The sequence below is a fragment of the Lepidothrix coronata genome, unplaced genomic scaffold (assembly GCF_001604755.1).
Source record: "Lepidothrix coronata isolate B3197 unplaced genomic scaffold, Lepidothrix_coronata-1.0 Scaffold235, whole genome shotgun sequence".
Classification (NCBI taxonomy): domain Eukaryota; kingdom Metazoa; phylum Chordata; class Aves; order Passeriformes; family Pipridae; genus Lepidothrix; species Lepidothrix coronata.
This window is the reverse complement of record NW_016690415.1, coordinates 687,710-709,567: the sequence shown is the minus strand read 5'-3', so window position 1 is coordinate 709,567 and position 21,858 is coordinate 687,710. Positions and strand designations below refer to the sequence as shown.

The following is a 21,858-nucleotide window of genomic DNA, read 5'->3' as shown; positions in this document are numbered from 1 at the left end:
GCATGAAGGAGGGAGCTTGAGCATGAGAGGAGGATGTAGTGGGTGGTTTGCTGAGCCCCAGAGTCAGCCCACAGCCATACAGGCAGGCCCAGAGTAGGAGATCAGCACTAGGGCCATGCTTGTGGTGCTTGGGTTGGGTCAGAGCAGGTGCTGCTTCTTCTCTGCTCTTGTTGCTGCTCATCTTCTCTCCTTGCACATGGTCCTTCGAGGTTTGTAGGGCTCTGTGGATTTCAGGAGAAAGCATATGTCCTGATTTCTGTTCTCCCTAATTGTGAAAAAGCAAAACTCAAGGTTTCACAGGAAATCCAGACATTAGTTACATATGTGTGTATTAGTACATATGTGTGCTAATGCTCATATTGCTTAACAGTTGCAGCAGGAAAGAGTAGAGGTGACAGTTTATTCTACTTAGAGCACATGAAACTTGATTTTTGCATTAGTTATGACAGTGATTATCAGTAGTGGGTTGTATCCTGAAGCATGTGCTTTTTTTTTTCTTCATATTATTCTCACCCAGTTTCCATGCTTACATTGTTTACCCTTGACATAAATGATTATTTCTTCCAAATATATTAAACACATTAATCACATTTTCATGCCTGAAGTAGATTTAATACGCATTTTTAGGAAAGTATTGGACAGATTTCACTGTTGTTATTCCAAGAATTTTTCTTGCTGATTTACTGTGCTTTGAGAATAAGATTGTCTTTTGTGTCAGACGTGCAGCGTGGCAAGCCAACAAATGTGAGAATCGAGATTGACTTGATGCTACAGACAAGAATGTGTGATTTTCTTTCTGTCATCTAGTTCTGTGTAATATCAACAGAAATGGCACATCTCCCACTTCCCTGTGAGTAAAGCTTCTGCATTTCTGCAGTGAGTCCAAAAAAGTTTGATTAGGGCTCTCCTCAAGAGGACAGAGGAAGCTGTGGCACTGTCCACCAAATCCACCACTTCTCTGAGAAAAAGCTGCTTTACAGTACAAATGACTGAAAGGGTAATTTTATTTTATTTTCATGGCAAAAAGACATATGAATATGCTCAGGAACCATACACTTCACTGTATAATTTTCTACTTGATTATGCCTTAAAATTGTAGAGCAGTTGTATTATTTTTTATATAGCAGTATCATCAGGGTTCAAGAGTACTTCTTAACCAGCATTGAACTTTAACCTGAACAGTGAGGTTCATGGGTTTATTCACTTAATATCTCTTGATATTCACAGATAATCACTGCCAGCCTTATCATTGCCTCTTCTTGAGGAAAGCAGAGAAAAATACGAACTAGTTTGTTCAAACATGAGAAATGAAGTGATGAAGGTCCTCATAAACTCATTACACAAAATGAAGAAAACTGGCCCTAAAGTTCACATTCTAATTTTTGCTGCAGTTTTAATGTAGTGTGGGAACTATTCTGTTCCAGGCAATAAGGGAATACTTGCTCTTACAGTCAGAAGCCTTATTATTTTTGTATTATTACTATTAGCATCATAATTCTGCCAAATGAAAATGTGTATCCAGACATTACGTGGTCTTCTGCTTTTCACAGTTCATTTTTTTCTGTCCGTCAATGAGTTCAAGTTCTTTCACTATAATTTGGAACTTCTGAACAATGTCGACAAACAAATGTCTATTCCCACACTGTTAAACAAGAAATTTGTGGCTATTCTTACCCTTGGGGTGGGCAAGGACCTAAGAAGATTGTATTAAAAAAGATTGATTTCTGCTCTTCATCTAAAAAGGAAATCTGTTTCTAATCTGGTTTGGGGTGAGAATTCATACTGACTATCTGCATGAAAATTTTACAACAATTCAATTTAAAAAAAAAAAAAATCTGGCTCAAAATCTGCTTTCCCCCCACCCCAGAATAAAGTTTCCTAGTTTGGCGTCTCAGGGAAGAGCATGTGCTTCCAAGATGTCTTTGGAAGTTCTGAGTTATTAGTCCTCCCCTTGCTGCCTCATATAGCCAGTAAGGAGTCTCCAGCTGTTATGGGCAAGCTCCATAGTGTAGACATTGTCTAGTTTCATCTGACTTCATCAGAGATATAACCACGCTTCACTCCTTAATATGAATGTCTTTTTTCATCTTTTTCCCTAAAAAAATAAATTTGACATTGTGATTTTCATTCATTATTCACAGTTTTGACAGAATCTTTCTACTAAAAATGATCATGCCTCACATTTCAGCGTATTAAAAAGAAAATTACAACAGAGTCAGACAGAAGGCTAGTAATACTTAGAAAGTCCAGTCTGCGCTTACATTTTTCATTATGATTGACAACTTGTTTAGAAATTCTCTGTATGTGAGTTCCAGCCCAGATTTTCAGTAGTCTCAATGAATATTTATTGGGATTTGCAAATACTTAGTTAGGCTGTATTCTATCCCAACATGAACGTTTTTCTACTGGTGATTCAAATAGTTATCCTTTATTCACATAAATACTTCAACAAATATTTAACATTCACATTACATTAAATAATGTACTTACATTCATGTATTATATTGACATTAATTTCAATATAAATGTAAAATGTTGATTTCTTGTGCTTTGATAGTCTCACTGCAGCACTGTATTAGGTTAAGGATGCTACTGGGTATCAGAGGGGACCACTGTTCCCAAAACTTTTTAACCTGGTTCACTGCAAGAAAGCAGTTAAAAGCCAACACGGAGATGAAAATATCTTTCACAGCTGTGACAGCACAACATATGTTACTGCTTTGTGTGAAAATGAGCAGAGACAATTTAAACTCTGCATTTGGCCGATTAGTCTTATGGTGTCTTTTCTTTGACAATAAAGATGCCGTTGGCAAAACTTATCCAGAAAGGACAGAGTGGGTATTCCTGCAGAGACTGCCTAGAGGTTTGGGATGGTTCTGGCATACAGATATTTGTAGCAGATGTTTCCAATTAACTCTAATAATTTTGAAAAATAAATTAACTTTCTTCGGGATCTCCTCGATGAATATTGATGTGGCAGCAGTGTCCTCAGCCTGGAAGTACTCACAGTAGCAGTGCTTGGGGTGGACAGGATAAAAAACTTAAAGGTGACAATTTGCCACAAACAGTGAAGATCCAGACCATTGTACAGGGCAGAATGAGGAGAGAACTTTTGTCTCAGTTTCTCTGTATGTCCTGGGCAGTCAGCCCCCAGCACCTGCCGAGGAGCATGGCCTGGCTCCTGAGGCAGTGCCAGAGTACAGTGGCAGTGCCATTACCTGTCCACAAGGGACATTAATTTCTGCAAGCCTGTGTGGATGGTTAAGTCCCTAGGTGACCTTAGTGCCAAAATTAATGGATGTGTTCCTTGGTTGCTGGTGCTTCTGAGGAGCACAATGTCAGTGGAGACAGGTGAGCTCCTCAGGGATCCTGGAGCTCTCCTCGTGGAGCTGCTTGGTTTGCTCAGAAACATTTCAATGGCATATGGAGAGTTGAACTTGGTGTGGCTGTGCTATGGGACACTAGGGAGAGCATGGATGTTTCTGGTAGATTCTTTCAGGGCTTCAGGACTCTTATTGTGTGCTGCCCACAATCTCTACTATGAAAAAAAAATAAAGAAGGTCAAAGAGTCTTTTTCAACTTGCACAGAATTTTAGATGGCTTTATTTTAGCATAGTTATGTTTCTTGTCAAGTCCATAATGCTTTATTTGCTTCATTATAGGTGTATTTCTTTTAATACCTGTAGCTGCTTAAGTAGTTTTAATTTGAACTTTATGATTTAAGTATTTTATTTTTTGAATGTACCTGTATTTTTTGCCAGTTCTATTTGTTGCCCTCTTCACAGCTTTGTTGCAAGACACATTTAGCTGATTTCACCTAGTTCTTTTTACACTCCTAAACTCTCATATTTGTAATTTTCCAGCTCATATTGTAGATTCCTCTTCTTGACAGTGATTGCAACCATCGCTAGTATCATTTCCTTGTTTTTATTTTTGCTCCTTTCGAAAGTTAAAGCCATGAATGAGGTTATTTGAAATAGGCATGCTCTGTTAGAAAATTCCCAATACAGGCTCCACAAGACAACAAGAAAGCTGTGGCCTTGTGGAGCTCCTGAGTGTTTACCAGACAGAAGCTGGATCTCACTGGAGAAAGGGAACTGCTGCAAGGTTATCTTGAGATTTCCGAACTTCTATTTCAATGGCAAGATATTAAATCTTGTTTCAAGGCACTTTTTTCTAAACCATGTCTGGAAAACTACAGCTCCAGCCTAGCGAATCTCAGGTGGCCATCCAGAATATTCACTAAGTATATTCATCTCACTGCTTGTCATGTTAGCACAGATACATCTAACCTGCTTATCCTGAGTTGCCTTCATCCTTCCAGAGGCTTGAAGATCCATCTTTTCCCTCTCTAGCTGCCAGACCCTCTTGCAGTGCTCCATGGAATATGAGCCTGCAAGAGGTGTTTCCAGACTGATAATGGAGAAACGATGGGCTGGTCCAATGGCCAAAATCAAGTATCCTAAACAACAAAGATCATGCTTATATATTTTCCACATTCAGTTCTCTGAAGCCTCCTCATCTGTAGCGTTTGCAGGGTGTCCTGCTTGTGATGTCACAGAGTCAAGGTCCCAGTTTGGAGTGGTGACCAACTTAGCCATCGGGACCAAAACTTCCTGGCTGGTGTTGCTGCCCCAACGATATGGCTGTTAGCTGTAAAAGCCACTGGGAATTAATCTTCCCTTTAATTCCTATTTATCATTCCTGTCCTTTTATGCAATGAGAGTTTTAGTGCGGTTGCAATGCAGACTCATTCTGTGGGGTCCTGCCTGCTGCTGTCCTTTGACATGAGCCTTCAGTTACTCCACGCTGCTTCTTTTGGCTTCTAGAAACTCAGCTTCGCAAACTGTAAAGGGTCTGTGTGATATTTCTTTAGAGACAGCCCAACTGACTGTGTATAATCTTAAGCCACATCATTTTCTGGTACTTTACTTCACATTATCTGCCTGCAGTGGATAATTGTGTGTTTAAGAGAGCAAAAGTTTAACATTACCAAATAGTTCCTCGCAAGGCTTTTTTAAAATAATTGTTTGCAAAGCTCATTGTCACCATTTGGGATTGTCTCCAGGTTACTGCAGAGTCAGGAAAACAGAGAAGATAAGGTCTCTGCAGTGATATGAAACCTTCATGTTGCACGTGTGCGGTTTGTTTTCACACATTCATCTGCCTGTCAGACATTATTAGTGAGAACAGAAAATTATATGGAGGGGTAGGGCTGTAGCTTTTGTCTTTTTTATGCTAAGGCAAATTGAGGATAGCAAGATGTTGCCAAGTCAAAATAATCATATCTGTAACTCTTTTAGGGCTAGCACTAAAATAAGAATGAGATGTGACAAGGGTCTTAAGCAAATGGAAATTATAAAGCTGAAAACACAAATGTGAAAGACGAATGATTCCTGTTAACTTCTGTCTGTATTGAAAAAGACTATGTCAAGAACAGGGTTTAAATTTTTTTGGCTGCCCACTTGCATGGGACAGAATGTAGTTAAAACAATTAATGTAAAAGCTTGTTCCTAAGGAGGCGTATGTCTGGAGAAATAAAGGACTGACACAGCACCGCAGGCTCATGGTGGGTGGAGTGGTGGTGCTCCTGCATGCTGGATCAGGTTCTGGTCTTTTCCACCTGCAGAAAGCAAAAGTGTTTCTAATGATTTCAACAGAGCAATATTGCACAGAGATTTTTATATGAAAAAAATCGGATTGAAAGTGGCAAGCATGATGGGAATACAGTCTTTCAGATTATTTGCTTTGATTTCCCCCTTTGTTTTAACCACTTCCTGGCCAGCGTGCAGCAAGAACAAAGCCATGGTCATCTTAAATGATTTTCTAGGCATTTTAAGAGATGCTCTTGCAGCATAGATGAAGCATTAATGTAGCATCGCTTCAGTGTGCCTGGGGGATTTATGTTGTGTTGATTCAGTGATGAATCAAGTAGGCAATATCCAATGCTGTAAGTGGTACTGCTAACACTGTCGGAGAGGGGCTGGAACAGCTGGCAGGGAAAGGACAGGGATGCAGCTGCAGCAAAGGGGTGGCTGAAGAACAGGTCACAGGTAAGAGCAGTCCGTGAACTGGTCTTGTCTTTGTATCTGTGAACAGTGATTTTGCACATAGATTATACTGGGTGGTAAATATGTACTTTGCCTGGAGGCATGACTTCAGGTGCTTGTCCTTTTATGCCTTCCCCTCTGTTAAATATTTTTATAAAAACCTCAAATAGCACCGTGAGTGTTTTAAATTTTTTTTATAAAGGAGGTATTAGCAATTATCATTGTATCAGTAAGGAGCAACATAAAAGCCAAAGCATTTGATGCCTCCTGTGCTTACTTGACAACATTAAATTCATGCAAAGAATAGCCTCCCTCTTAATAAGCAAATATCTAAATTACTTCCAAACTTATTCACATTTTTACATGAAGCTGCTCTTGTGTTTTATGAATTTACGAGCAAACAAAATAACTTTTGTTTTATCAGGATTTGGAATTAATTGAAAGACTGAACTTAAAAAACAAACAAACAAACAAAAAAAGCTACTTGATGAAGAGGGGCAAGGAGATTTCTGTGTGTACAAGGCCTGTAATTTTTAAAAGTGTATCTGCCAGCCCAGTCATATCTCTGTGCTCACAGGGTTTCTTGGAGAAGATCTGAGTATGACTGGTATTTGACATTCTTAATGTCTGTGTCTTAGTTTTGAAGAGGCTACACATATGAAATAAGCCACCCTAATCTGAATTTACTTCCTCTATGTTCTATAAAATTAGGAAAGTAAAAAAAATGAAGAGACCTGCATTAACTGGCCCAGTTGGGATTTTTGGTGTCTTAATACAGAGAGGATGCTGACAGCCACCCTAAAAATCAGATTTTAAAAGTGATGGAAAAAGGGAATGCATATTTTGTCTTTCCCTTCCTCAGACAGTAAAAGGAAAGGTGGGGAGGGTACAATTACCATTTATTGAACATTATTCCTGAAACACTTCAGAGAAGGTGAGGCTTTCCTAAACATATTGCATGATGAATTTGTTTCCTCTGCCCCACTGATTTCAAATGAAGTGCTTGTCCTGCTTGCAGTGTATAAGGCACACTTACCTTTTCCCTGGCTGTAATGTGAGCAGCGCTTTGCTGCCTGGATTCCCACGGCAGCAGCAAGCGATGTTGTCTGCAGTTAAGATGCTCTTCATCGTCATGGGCCTGTCACTGGTATCTCAGAGGCAGCAGTCAGGGTCCTGGTGGGGAAGCTTGCAGCTGGCTGCAGCTGCTCCAATGTGGAGTGAGGAATGTACATGAAAAAGAAGAAAAACTGTAATGTAATCCATTGACAACTGTTAGGAAGGCAACAAGCTAGGGTAGATGTATTTTAGTAGAACAAAAGCTATTTATACAAAGCCACCTTCTGTGGTGCAATAACTGATGGCTATAAAACAGGGTGAGCCCTGGAGGTCAAGGGCCATGCTGGATGGAGGGCAGCGGAGGTGGAGAATGCCAGGCTTTCTCCCTGCTCTGACACAGCACAGAGCACCCCAGGAACACTTCCCATCTGTGGGAGAGGTGCTGGAAGGACTGCTGCCCGCTGGCTGCCCAGCCACTGCTTTCTCCACAGTCAAGGGAAGAAAGCTCTGGGAAAGCCAGGCTCTTGGTAGGGGGGGTGGGGTGTATGCTTTGGACAGGGGGAAGCACATGGGGGCTTCTTTTCTTGTTCGTCTCCCCTCAGGCTAGCGTAAAATGTTCTTCTCACATCCCTGTCTGTCCATCTGGCTGCTTTGGTGTGGGAGAAAACACATACTGAAACCCATACAATTCCCATGGATTTAATGCAAATTCCAAAGCAGAATTTCAGGATTTGGTTAAGTGTGGGTTTTTTCCTAAAAGGCTAATGTAATCCTCTGCAGTTTGCGGTGACATCTTACGGCAAAGCTTGCTTGATTAAGCAAATCCTATTTCTGATCTGTTTTAGGATTTTATGCTAGCATCTCTCCTAGTTCAATGAGTTGGCATAGGCAATGCTGCTTCCTGTCTTCTCCACTGTATTTTGTCCAGCATGGAGTCTGGAGGTGGGGAATAGGCTTCTAACACTCTGGCCATCTCAGCTACTTATTTAAATGAAAGTGGTTGCTTCCAAAGACTGAAAAAAAAATCTTGTCATCCACAAGTTACTGCAGGATTCCCTAAAGATCGTGTTCTCGCTGGCAGTGATTAAAAAGGTTGTTTTCCAAAGAGAGATACACAAATGTTCTGGGAAGTCCTCTTTGTTGGGGGACTGCTCAGAGTGGTGATGGTCCAGGTTCTCTGTCCATCAGTCCACTCTGCCTGCCACTTCCCATGCATGGGAAGAAGGTGGTAAGTGATGGCACACAAACAGCAGGTACTTTCAAAACTCATCCACTGCAATGGAGACATTGTGGTAGGGGAAGGCTCGTGGGTGGTGGTCTTCCTCCGCCTTGGATTTGGCATCGCCTGCTTTGTTGAACCACGGTCCTCTAGAGCCTTGATGTTACCGAGTAAAGTCTCCTGTGCAGATACTGTCCTTCATATACCAAAGCAGAGGCATTCCAAAGGCTGAGCCTCTGCTTGCTAGCTGTAATTGATTCTTGATGCTCAAGATAGTTTTCATTATGTTGTTATTAGTTATTTTTTAAAAAAACAAACCAACTTCTGTCACAGCCTTTACGAGCAGACACTTTCAGAGATTTAGGAGAGCCCTGCTGGGCAGACACCTGTGGCCCGCTGGGCCACTTCACCCCCAGAAGTGTTTGTTGAAAGTGTTTGTTTGAAGTCAGGGCAGAGTCCAGTTTCTCAGCACCCTTGCGCAACCATGGCTTTATCAGAGACTTGAAAGATTTGCTCTTTTTAGGTCCTTTTTAATTACTCTCTAAATTCTTTCAGTCTGGCCTTGTGAACCAAACTTGAGTGAGACTTTCAGGTATGTGCCAATCTATCCGTGGCAAGTATGTCCAAGGGAGAACAAAGTATCAAAGGACAGTATAATATTAGATAAAAAACCAGGTCTGATCTCTCACGGGTAGTGTGGAGTCCAGGCAGAAAGCATAAAATCCCACAACAGTGGCACAAAGAAGGTGGAAACCCTGTCTCTTACTCTTGTTCACCTTCTTCAGGAGCTGTATGAATTTGGGGGGCCAGCAGCTTCTTTTGGCTGTTTCTGTTTTCTTTTATACCAGTAACATCTGTTTTCTTTTATACCAGTAACATATGTTTTCTTTTATACCAGTAACAACTTTGGGCGATGTTGCTAGATTTCAGTCCAGTGCCAAGTGAAGTAGATGCAGAGGCAACCAGTTCCCTGCTCTTTCTTGTGGGATCTTAGGAGGACCACACAAACAACATTGGTTGCATTAAGAAATGTTCAACATAATTAACGAACTTTATGTTTTCAAGGGAATTGAAGTTGTTCGTCTTGTTTTTCCTGCTTTTTAAACAGGTTTTCATTGTGAAAGATACAGTGATAATCAAAGAGACCAAGAACTGTTAGCTGACAGTCTACATCCCATCCTGTTCTTCCTGAAACTAAACTTTGAGTATTAAAGACCATCTCAATCACTGTGGTTAAACAAAAGTTTCTAAGAGTGGTTTCTTTTTCTTTTTTTTTAATATTCCTTGTTTTATGAATAAACAAATGCTACACCTTTAGCACTGATTCAATACTTAAATGAGCTTCCACACTTTATACAGAGCAGTGGCTGTGATAAGAGGACTTGTATAGTTTGTGCAGATGCTTGTACAGAGAAAATTACATCCTAATAATTACTTTTCATATAATGCAATTTCCTGAACACAAACAGTTTTGTCTGGTATGCTTTTGCTGATTAGGATGCCACCACTCATCTGGCAAAGCCAGAATAATTCAAACATGTCTGACAGGATCAGGACTTGGAAATGCAAGTCAGCTGTTGGAAGCAGGATGCAGAGCAGTCGTGTATGGTGATGAAGTAGTGACACTGCTTCTCTCTATTGCAGCTTGTCAACAAATGACAGGAGCATGTCATTCTTTGTCTCTTATATTTATAATCTCAAACTTAAATCCTCAAATTGTAAATAGATTTGTATCTTCTGTTGGCTGTTTTGCCAATTAGCATGGTGTCACTTCATTTCCAGAACCTCTGCCCACTAGTATTGTATAGTCTGGCCAATTATTTTGAGCATACTTTAATCAGATTTTTTGGAATTAAAAAAAAAAAAATATTCCCTTGTGCATTGGAGTTTAGCAATTTGATTTAGATAATCAGATCTCGTCCATATATCCAAATAATTCAGAAGAGTTTCTTATGGTTAGCAATGACAATATAGGATAATGTATTTTTGAAATTTTTTAACCAAATATGAATAAATTTGAATGTTTTGAGTCAGAATGATCTTTGACCTGAAATTTAATTAAAGAGTGAAAAATAGGAAAAGTGGGTGAAATCAGGAGAGGATTAAACAGAAAAGGAAATCCCTGTTCATTCAAGATTTTGCTCCTGTTAAATGGTGTAAAAAGTTCTTATCATATAATAGTTGGGCCTTATACATGGGATAAATTTGAAAATTAGAAAGAGTGGAAAATGAAAACTTAGTAATTTGATTTCTTTCTTCATTCTTAATAAAAATGAGCAAGCTGCAGGGAAGAATAAAAAGTCGAAGGAAGCACATTTGTAGCCATCCATCTCCTAATGAGTAGCATTAGGAAACCATATGTAAGTATTTAGTCTTGACTGTAACGGATTGAATACATTTGGTCTTGCCTGGACAAAACAAGCCCAAATCTATCAAATACTTGGGTGAAAAAACAGTTGAGAATTCTGGTTACTGCAAATGGAAACCAAAGAGCCATGCTCAAATGCTTGATAAATACTGGAAGCAGATGAGGAGAAAGTTTCAGTTCCATTATTAGTGCTAATCAGACAGGTGAGAAATAAATTTCCAAATTATATCAGTTATTCTTAAATACTTTGCTGAATCATAGTTACTGTAATTACTGTTTTTTCATTAAAAAAATATTTAAGAAAATTATTTGCATTCCTGTAGTACAGAATATTGACTTAGATTGTATTGGTACACTTCAAATCTTCGTAAGGCTTTGACTTGACTGCTCTAAGAGGGGGCTTTGGGCACATGCTAGGTATGCTAAATTAAAAATCCACATGGCCTAAGTTAGTCAAGAGTTCAAGAGCTTTTAGCAGAGAACAGACCGTAGACCCAACTGGTCTGTGTCCAAGTGAAATACTTCAGATCAAGAGCTCAAAACGACATATAGCCCCTCTTAGCAGTGGAGACAGTCCAGCATGTGTGTGTCTTCAGCATGCATAGGACATGTGCAAATACCTGGGAAGTACACTGACAAGCTCCCAGCCACAGCAAAAGGTGATGCTTGATTGTTATTTTGTGTTTAGCCTCCTGTAGATGGAGAGAACCTGGTACAATCCAGCACTGGGCTCAGGCAGATAGAAGGACCTGACGAGGAGCACGTACCAGTGCCATGTAGCGCTACAAATAAAACTGTCACTGGCAGTAATGCTCTTAGAAAGTTAATGCAAGAAGGAATAGCAGTGACAAGTTTGACTGGAAAAACTGTAATTAAGGGGAGGTTAGAATAAGCAGTGTTATCAAATTGTTTTTCATCAACAGCTAATCGAAATTTAACTGAGTTCAGACTTCATTATCACCTGATGCAGGCTGAACGCATCTATCCGTGACTAGTTGGAGATTTGATGTAGCACTTATTTAGAGAAGTAATTTACAAGTGTAAGTCTTATCCGTATGGCCAGAGATGTTCATAATTTCCTTAAAGATGTTTGCTTTGTATTTGTAAAGAGTGAATTTACTATCAGGGTATTAGAGTGGCAGTGACTAAGTCTTAGCATATTTCATTGGAGAAAGAATCTCTTGGTCTTGTGTTTTCTAAAACTGAATGTTTCATCCCTCTCTGTTAGTTGTAGATGTAAAGTGGGAATCTGAACACGTGTGTTTTAAAAGCCTGTAAGCAAACCAGATTTTTCAGAATAGCAGCATACTGAGAAATCTAATAGTTCTTCTACACTTCCAGAGACACATACTGCACCTTACTGTCCCCACCAGAGCGTCTGTGCTGTGCTCCTTCCTCTTGTGTGATTTTACAGAAAAGATCTTCCCTGAAACTTTCATCCCTGCACTGACCGACAGAACTCTTCTGCCACCTAAGCTGCCCTGAGTAATATCCTTGTGGTTTTATACTCTTTGAGAGCTAAAGATGTGTGAGACAGAGGTGAGGGATATCTCAGATGCATGGTGTACCTTCAAAGATACTGGAAGTTAATGGAATTACTGTGAAATTACACCAGTGAAAGTGAGGTTATCTTCTGTACTTCTGAAATAATTGTGAGAATAGTCTGAAAGTATCCATTTTTTACTTGGCACTGACAAATAATGGTTGGATCTTTATATGCCACAGATGTGTGAAAAAAGACAATAACACCTTTTAAAAAATTATAATCAAGTAAGTAGTATCAGAGAGAAGGATCTCCAAGAAAAAAAAAGTCATTAAACTATGTCATATAAACCACAAATATGTAAAAGAATCTCTGTACAGAATTTCAGTTTTCACACTTGAGTTTGTGTATGCTAAGTACAACATGAGCCCTTAAGTAAAATCTAGGAGTACAAATTTTTAGAGATGAAGTGAGATGGCACAGGCAGGCTGTAGCACTCTCCTCCCCTCCAAACACAAGATTTCCTTGAGAAATAACCATAGTTAATGTTCTCAACTACCTCCAAGCCAAAATACACTGTGCATTAGAGACCCTACTGATGTTGTCTTGTGGTTTCCAAACATTGTACAGTAAAAGGTGAAAGTGATTCAAGAAGAGTAATGCCAAGGTCGACTGATTCATGTGGACTGGAAACTTAGGAGAAGCTGAAAAGGGAGGAGGAACAAAGCTGGCCTGTAGGACATTGCTCTTGATTATACTTGACCTGTTTTAGTTGAAGTAATGCTGTGTGCCTCTAGCAACAAACACTTCCTAATGTATTTTACCATTACTAGTTATTGAATGGTGTGTGTAGGCTGGCCCCCGCACAGTTCTCATTTAGGGCATCCTTTTGACTCTAAATAACTGCCTCAGCAGTGGTTTTTAAAGGATAGTGGTATATGGAGTTTTGAGATTATTTATGTACTTCTGCAAAAAGAGATCCATCAGCTGGGATACTGACACTGGAAGCCACCCTGGAATATGTTTTAGATGTTTACAATGTTCTGCCAAAGAACATCTGATTTTGTTTATTGCCACTGAGTGGTGGGGCTCTGCTGATATAAAGCAATCCTGATCCTGCTTAAGTCCATTTGACAAGATGCTTAAGACAAATAACTTGATCTTATTAATAGATAAAAGGAAACGGTATCCTTAAGAACTGTTACTAAAGCATAAAATTAGAAGAGGTGGTTGCTCATTTAGAGCTCTCCTTTATCAGTGTAATTTTGAGTACCAGATGGAAAGTTTTACTGGTCTGTTACTATCCAGACACTGGATAGTAGTGCTCAGTTGTCCTGAAAATTATGTTGGAGTTTGGCCTTAGTGAAATGCTTTGAAACAAAATATTTTAAAAAATGTTTATAAATTCCCTCTGGAAATCTCCCTCTTACTTTGCTGTCTCACGGTACAAATTCATATGTGTTAATTTGGAAGTAACATATCTGTGATTGTTCATTACTCAGGATAACTCTTGCCAAGTCCCCAAAACTTTAGGGGCAAAAAAGAGTCCTGAGAGCTGGGGGAGAAGTGATGGCTGCCTGGCCCTGATGATCATCTCAAGCCTGATCCAGTAGGACTGGCTAAAAGGGTGAGATAGGGCCCCTGGAGGATTGCCAGCAAGTCACCAATTAATACTAATTGCATGGGAAATTACTGTAAGGCTGCGATGGTTCATCAGGAACCTGGAATCAGTTCATAGCTGTGCTGCACCCAAGGGCTGTGTGTCTCTTGGTATTTGCTTCAAGAAGAAAGCATATTGTTGCTTGCTGCTCCATTCAGTTGCAATCTTTTAAGATCAGAACTATAATTAATGTGGAGGAATGTGAAACAGCTTATCTATCGTGGAGCTTGGTTTGGGAATATATGAGTTAAACTGTAATACTCTAATAGGGTTCAGCAGGGATCATCACTGTCTCCTCTTCAGCCAGACCAGATTGCTTCTCATTTTCTGATAGGAAAGAAAACAAAGCTGAAGTTGCACAAAATATATGCACATGATAGTCCTTTCAAAACAAGAAAACTATGGACATCTGATTTTAAAAGAACTTTCAGCTTTGCCTGACTGATTTCCAAGGAAAGCTTTACAGAAAACTGAGATTTGAGATGCTGCTGTCATCTCCTCTTCCTAGTGACAGCTGTAAACATCTGCTGAGGATGTCATTCATTGTCTCCTCCTATAGTTGCTCATTAAATTCATGAAGCACCGTGCCTCCTTGAAAATTAAACTGGTAATACTGTGGGTCGGGAGTGAACAGCCAGCGTGCTCAGAGGCTGTCGAATGTGGTTACCGAGAGGTCGAGAGCAGCTGCTGCTTCTGTGCTCTGTCCCGGGCATCACGGCCAGGCAGGGAGAGGCGCTTTCCCGGGCAGTTCGGTGAGGCAGGTGGGGTGGGCAGGGCGCGCTGCTGTGTCAGCGGGCGGCGATCTCGCCTCTTCGTCCTGCTCTCGAAAAGGCAGACAAGGCTTCCAAGTCCTAAATTGCATTTCATGTAACTCCTCCCCTATTTCGGCTGCTTGCTCATGCAGCCACCTACAGATTTGAAACAAAAATGTGCGAAGCGAGGCAGGGAGCCCTCTCGGCAGAGCAGATTCCATCTCCCCTCTCGGCGCCGGGGTGCCCGTCGTGCACTGACACCGTCTCACTCCTGAAGAGAATGAAGCCTTGGCTAATCACAAATACATAAGCATTTTTCTCCCATCCGTTCTCATCACCCTGTACTCCAAGAAGAAAAAGAAGGGGGGGAAAAAAAGCGCGGGTCTGTGGATGAGCGTGTCTTTGTGGCACTGCTCATTCGGCGGGCTGACAGAGGCGGCATTGTTCGCAAGCTGTGCCCGGCTTGGCAGCCGGAGAAGGTGGATCTGCGCCGCGCATACGGAATCGGTGAGCGGTCGGGGACAGGGGTCGAGAAACTCTTGCAAGCTGCCTTAGCGACCGCAGGGAGTTCCTGATAGCTTCTCCTGGTGTCTTCTGCACAGTGCGAACTAGGATGAGGAGTCCTTGTTAATCAGAGGTAATGTTTTTATCTTTAGAGGAGCGTGGTAGCGATTGCTGCTATTCGGTTATTAATTAAAATAAGGGTGATACCATAGAGAGAAAAGTTGTGAAGTCTGCTATACTTCTTAGGAGAATAAAGCTTCATGATGGCATTGTGCTGCAGCTGAGGGTTGTTAAAGTTTGTCTGTTTCCCTTTATGTGGGCTTAGTTTGCATTACCAGTAATGAGAAAATCTGTATGTGTTCCCATCAGAGGCCAAAAAAGCCATTTAGTCTCCTTCTCCATCTTTCTTACTTTTTAAGCCAGAAGTTACTATGTATATGCAATATTAAATTAATTTTGCTAATAGAAATACATCCACATATAGCTTTGAGGCAGCATAAATACTTCTTCCTATTACCAGAGACAACTCCTCACCTCTCAAGGCACTCCCTGGGGTACCAAGCATCCTGTACAGTGGTAAAAATTTAACGTTTGCTCTACACAGCTCAGCAGAAAGAAAAACCATTGTTGCATTTGTTTTTTTGGCCACTTTGCAATAAATATCATTGCACAGACCGTGCCAAACAGATTTTACATTGTTGTGCAGGTATTTCTCCTGTGTTCTCACTACTTCAATCCTATTTTTAGTAGTTTTAAATTACTGTTATTATTTTAATTTTAAAGTAAACGTATATTTTGTCTGAGTGTTTCTCCTGGTCTGTTTGCTGCTCTTACTGCTGTCTGTCCCTTGTAATTGTTAAGTCTGTTTTTTGAGAGTGTCTACTGCTATTTGGGGATGATAACGAACTTAGTCTTAAAAGTGCAAGCCTAGTGGCTGTTGTTCATTTGTGTGCCCAGGTTGACATGCTTTTGGGGTGAATGGACTCAGCTGAGGTGGAGATTCCCTGACACAGCTCCAGATCTGGAGCTCTTAATTTCATGGTGTTTGAAAGATACTGGGGGATCTTTTTGTTGATTTTTTTTTCTAAGGAGGGGTTAAAAAGAAGAGAGTATTAATTTGTGTACTGAAGAATGCTGTTCTGTCAGTGCAGCGCCGTTTGTTGCATGTAATTTGGGAGAACATAGCTTGTACCTCCTGTTTGCCCAATGGCACGTAGCAGCCCCAGAGGACACACACCACTTTTGTGCTCCTGTTAAGTTTTAATCTTTAGGGAGCAACTGTTTCAAAGAATAAACACATTGCCTTGTAGGAAAAACTCCAGAAAACATCCTGCTAGTGACAGCGGCAGCCGCTGCCCATCATGCTGGATGTCCCTCTGCCAAAAACGGCGAAGCTTTGTGAGCTGGCCAGCCAAAGGCTGGGAGTTGCAAGCTGTGTATCCCCAAGGGTGGCTGCTATCTGCTGGCTCAAAATGCAGTATCTAGGTTTATCCTGGCCCTTGGCCTGGGGATTTGTGGCATCCCCTCTCTGCAGGAGTGTCTGCCCCACTAATCCCTATGCACCCTCCATGTTGCTTGGCAGTGGGGCTGTGTCAGGCACCAGGCAGGCAGGTAATGAGCCTGTTCACTCTCTTCGTGGCTTTTCCCACACACCCCTCCTTGCTGAGGGAGAGAGTAACTGGGGGCTCCAGCACTGGGGAGCCAAATCCTCGCTCCTCACCCCCCTTGGTTGGGCAGCAGGCCTGGATGATGCTGGATTCTGCATCCTGCCATTTTAACATTTTAACAATGCCCTTTGCATCAAGGAGACAGGTTCTAGACAACACCTGCTACAGTAAAGAAGGACATCTTAAAGTAATAATAAGCATGTATAGACCTGCCTAAGAGTTTTTTAACCTATCAAAGGAGAGATATTTATGGTTATTACCTCCATGAGAGAGAGAAGTGAGACCCTGTATTCGACTCTGTGTCTTTCATTGATTTTCTTGTGCTTGTCAGGGGCAAGCAAATGTGGAAATCCCAAATTGCTTGTCTGCACAAGCAAAAAAAATGAAGCCAGAATAATTAAAAGGATTGCAATTTCCAAAAGTTTTTCAGTGGATGCTTTACTAGAGGCACTCATATCAGGAAATAAAAATATGTGTGGATAAATGTGTTTTAGGCTAAATCAAAATTGGTTATTTATTATTGTGAATACACTGCCTTATACTGATGTAGAGCCTGTTACTTTCATTTTATTGTTGTGTTTTAACTGGCAAACGAAGTTTCATTTGCTGTTAGTTTAAAAAAGTGGAGTAAATACATCTCCCACACATAACATAATCTTGCACAAAGTTCACTTGCTGGATGCTGCGTGCCTCATTTATACAGCAACTTTTATAACCCGTTTCCTCCAGAGTATATGACACTAAGTGGGCAGGTTCAATTTAAAATAAATAGCTTTTGCTTCCAAAGTTAACTTTGGTCTATTGTATATGTTTCTGTAAACAAAGAGATGCAGCAGAGTTTGTGATGGATGTAAGCACAGGCAGGGTTTTCGTGGTAATGTCTTAACCAGAGCTTCTTCGTTTTTTTCAGCCCAGAAGCTTTTGCTTCCTCAGTGGGAGAGCCTATATGAAGACCTGCGTGGATGATGTTATAAGGTAAGGAATACAGCCACTGAGAGCCGGGGTTTTTAAGTTCTTAATTTTGCACTGCTACAGAGTTTCTGTGTGAGAAGTTGCTTCACTCTGCATCTGATTTCTTCGCAGTAAGACTTGCATATGGTTGTGCTTTGTTGTTTGGTAGTAACGCATACATGAGCAAAATTAACTGTTTACCATGTAGATGATGATATGTCTTAAATTATGTTGAATTTCACTGTTGTGTGAAGTTTTGTATGCATACTCTTTCTCTCCTGCAAGCCTCAAACGGTCTCTTTGGGGAGAGGCTCGTGCTGTGTATCTGGTGTACCTCTTCGTGCAGCATCACTCACAGTGTTTTATTCAACTTTGTAGTGTTACATTAAGATCAGAGTGTCCAGTGGTTTTCTGATTCCCACAAACACTGTCATTTTGTAGCCCTCTATTGCCAGCTTTAGTGTCACCTTTCCTTCTCCCCTTCTCTCTTCTCCATCTGGGCAGCAGCTCCCATCATCTTTGCTTCCCTGCAGACACAGTGTGCTCGAGGCTTTTATCTGCAGGCAGACTGATGATCAGCAGACAGCACCATTCTTACCTCCTCTCCCAGGACCTGTGTCTGTCCTGTTTTACTATACCTCAGGCACTGAGTGAGCAAATAAATTGTCAATAAATAAAGAATCTATTTGAAATATGATGACTGGAAAACGTGGAACTCTTCTTATTTGGGGTCCTAAAAGACAGGCTTTCATGCCAGTGCTGGGCACATCACACAGCCTGCATGGATATTACAGAGTCCAACAGTGTTAGTATAGTATAGCTGTGCTGCATATTTCCTTAATCTGCTTGTTTAAAAACACCCAGAATATTCATCTTAATCATCTCTTTCCGCTGCATAGTAGGTACAGGAGGAAATACCAGAGAGAGCCCTGTCATTGGGAAAATGCATCATTTGAATGTGCAATGTAAATATTTTAACTAACCAAATGTAAACACTGCTTTGCCTTTAGGATGGGAAAAGACTGTCACAGTCAGAAACAAGCTGACATAAGAGTGACCCTGTATAGATGAGATACAAAATTGTGTTCACACATTTTGGTAATCAAAACAGAGCCCTTAATGAATTGCCTAGTGTGAAAGGAATTACAAACACAAATGTGCCTGACACAAGGCATTCAGAAGTCGTTGCTATATTAATGTTAAAAGGAAGGACTTTACAGGATTCATGAGGATCCGAGGTCCATGGGAGGGATGATTTGAGATGAGAGAGATAGGATGATGAGAGATGTGATATGGTAAGAGCTAGACAAAGGCTGAAGATTCTATAGAGGGGAACCTAAGCAGTAAGTATGCTCCAGCTATCCATGCTACTCCATGTCACTGACTATAACACTTTATTGATGATCTGGATGAGGGGATCAAGTCTACCCTTAGTAAATTAGTTTGACATGAGGAAGAATTTCTTCACAGAAAGACACTGGAATGGACTGCCCAGGGAGGTGATGGAGTCACCACCCCTGGAGGTGTTTAAGGAAAGACTGGACTTGGCACTTAGTGCCATGGTCTAGTTGACATGGTGGTGTTCAGTTGGACTCAGTGATCTCAGTGGTCCTTTCCGACCTAATTGATTCTGTGATTCTGTGTTCAGCATGCCAGGAGAGTTAATTCAGAATTTTCCAAGGGTTAGAAGATGGTAGAGGCAACAGATACTAGATAGAGCAAGAAGCACCTTATTCACAGACATGCTGTGGGTTTTTCAGTTGGTGGATTCAAAGAAAAGCAGAGTTCTTAGGGAGCTCACAGCTCATAAGCTCTGCCTATGCTGGTTTCAGAAGTGCTTGAAAACTTATGTCCAAGTGGTATTTGATAGAAACCAGACATGCAGTTTAACTTTTGGTGCTGAATATGGTCCTGGAAAACAGTGCTATAACATAGGATCCAGAATCCTCCAGATTCCACTTGACTTCATCATACAGTAAATGGTCTTTGGGCATTCATCAGATTGCTAAGCAGAAGAAACATCTGGAGATAATTTCATTTGCTATATGTTCTAGCCCATGGATTATTAATATCAAAAGAGGAAGAAACGACACAGAGGATTTGTCTGGACTCCATGGATTGTGAGAAACTAGTTAGATCTTATTCCTGCAGGCACAGGTATATGTAAATGCCCAAGCGGGTAAGCTTTCATTACTGCAATAGCTGGGGGACTTTAAAAAAGTTGATTTTTGCTTGTATTACCAACAATGGGTAATATATTAACATCTGCCTCACATTTGCTATTTCTTTGTTCTAACAGCTGGAAATTTACATTTACACATTGGCCTCAGAGCTAAAAGTGTCATTTCTTAAGTTAAAAACCCATAATGATTTTTGTTGTTCTCCTTGATAGGAAAGGAGAACTGAAAACATAGGGAAAAGACAAATGGGAAGGGTAGCCCCCAGATGATAAATGCTTTCAGTTGGAGCACAGATTAATCATAGAGAGTGTAACCTTAAGAGTGTCATTGTCTGCCATTACTACAGCAATTTAACTATAGCCAAATCTAATAAGAGTTAAAATTATCTAAAGAAAGTAGAGGAAACCAAATACTTATGTCATCAGGAATGAGAAAATACAGTGGCATTTTTTTCAGTACAGAGGAAATTAAGAACCTTTCTTGTGCAGATGAGAAGTATTTTGCATAGATGAGAATAACTTTGACATTATCACAGGATCAAACTTCTGTTGCTAGAAAATCTAATCATTTTATGCCATAACTTTGTGTAACTGTTCTCTCAAATACAGATGATCCAAATCTGCTTTACCTCCCAGACAGATGTATCAGTTTTCATGGGAAAGCATGAATACAGTCAAACGTGAGAACTTAATTTTTTTGCTTTACGAGCAGGAAGCTCATATACTTTATGTACTTTTGCTAAAGTGCTGTATTGTGCCTTTTTTTTTTTCTTAAGGATCTAAAATTAGATCCTGTGTTTTAGCACAGGGAAAAAGGTAGGAACAGATTACTCTGAAATTCATAGCATCATTTTTCTAAAATAAAGTCACATTATTTGAAAGCTGATGGGAGATAGGAAATTTAAGAAGGGAAGTGCAGTTGAAAAATTTTTGAAAGGAGAGTGTAAACTTCAGGGTGGAAGGGAATTAGATAAAGGAATCTGTGAGAATGGAAATAATCATGTGAAGGGGAACAGACTGTGCTGGTGATATCTTTTGGCCTAGGTTTTGAAAAGAATTCATAATATGATCTGCAATCTCTGACTTTGGGAGGAGGAATGGGAGTTCTTCCATTTTATGGTAAAGTGAAGTAAGCATGTCACTGCCCCACGTGTTAAAATATTTTGAATTTTACTTCAAAGCGATTATTTATTGCAGTGTTATAGACTATTGTGAACAGAAAAACTAGAGAAATTGGAATCAATCCCAAAAAGTGGGGTGAAAGCATAATTTATGCTTCCCTGAGAGGGGAATGGGACTGCTAGTCCAGTTTGGCTCATTCTAGATCAGTTCTCTGAGAGACTGCTTTCTAGAAAGACTCTTTGGATATATCTGTAAGTCAACAAATCTCAAGGTTCAAATCTGCAAGGGGAACTTGGAAGCGTCCATCAAAGCCAGGGGTAAATAGGATGCATATTTTGAGGCTGAAAGTGCCATCTGAGTGTGGCTTTACAAAGCAGAGGACCATGGAATCCCAAGCATCTCTGGCATATACTTGAGAACAGACTTATGTAAGGCAGTGTTTCTGCAGAAGGTGGATGGGCTACCTGAGCTGCTCCTGTGCCTCCAGCTGCTTCAGAAGTCACTTTTTCATCATGATCTCTGCCTGATTAGTCATTTTCTATGTAACAGTCTTCACATTCATATCTATATAACTGATTCCAGATGAACAGCAATAACTTTCAGCGTTAGATAAATCTGTCTGTGAGATGAATTTATGGTTGTGCTGTTGTGGACTGTCAGTAGCCTTAGACAACCTGCTGTCATCAGACTGCCTTGGTTTCTTAGTTTTGCTCTTGTGGCACAGCCAATTCCATTTCAGTGTATGTGCATTAAGGAGAGTATGCTCTAATAATATTTTATATTTACACAGCACCTCTCATCCCAGAGTACTTTATAAATCATGTATATTCAACACCACTGACCTTTT

General features: G+C 40.5%; 1 protein-coding gene across 3 annotated transcripts in view; it reads left to right on the top strand.

Moving 5' to 3' along the window:
* Positions 1–21,858, top strand: part of PAG1 (phosphoprotein membrane anchor with glycosphingolipid microdomains 1) — a 111,975-nt gene that overhangs the window by 47,270 nt on the left and 42,847 nt on the right. Inside the window, exons 1-3 of one of the 3 annotated variants that reach the window (XM_017834580.1) lie at positions 4,615–4,855; positions 5,069–6,053; positions 17,670–17,734. The gene's annotated coding sequence lies outside the window, so the exon portion shown is untranslated. Of the gene's footprint in view, positions 1–4,614; positions 4,856–5,068; positions 6,054–15,045; positions 15,226–17,669; positions 17,735–21,858 lie in introns of those variants that run through there. The other 2 variants (XM_017834581.1, XM_017834582.1) reach the window with 2 other exon arrangements.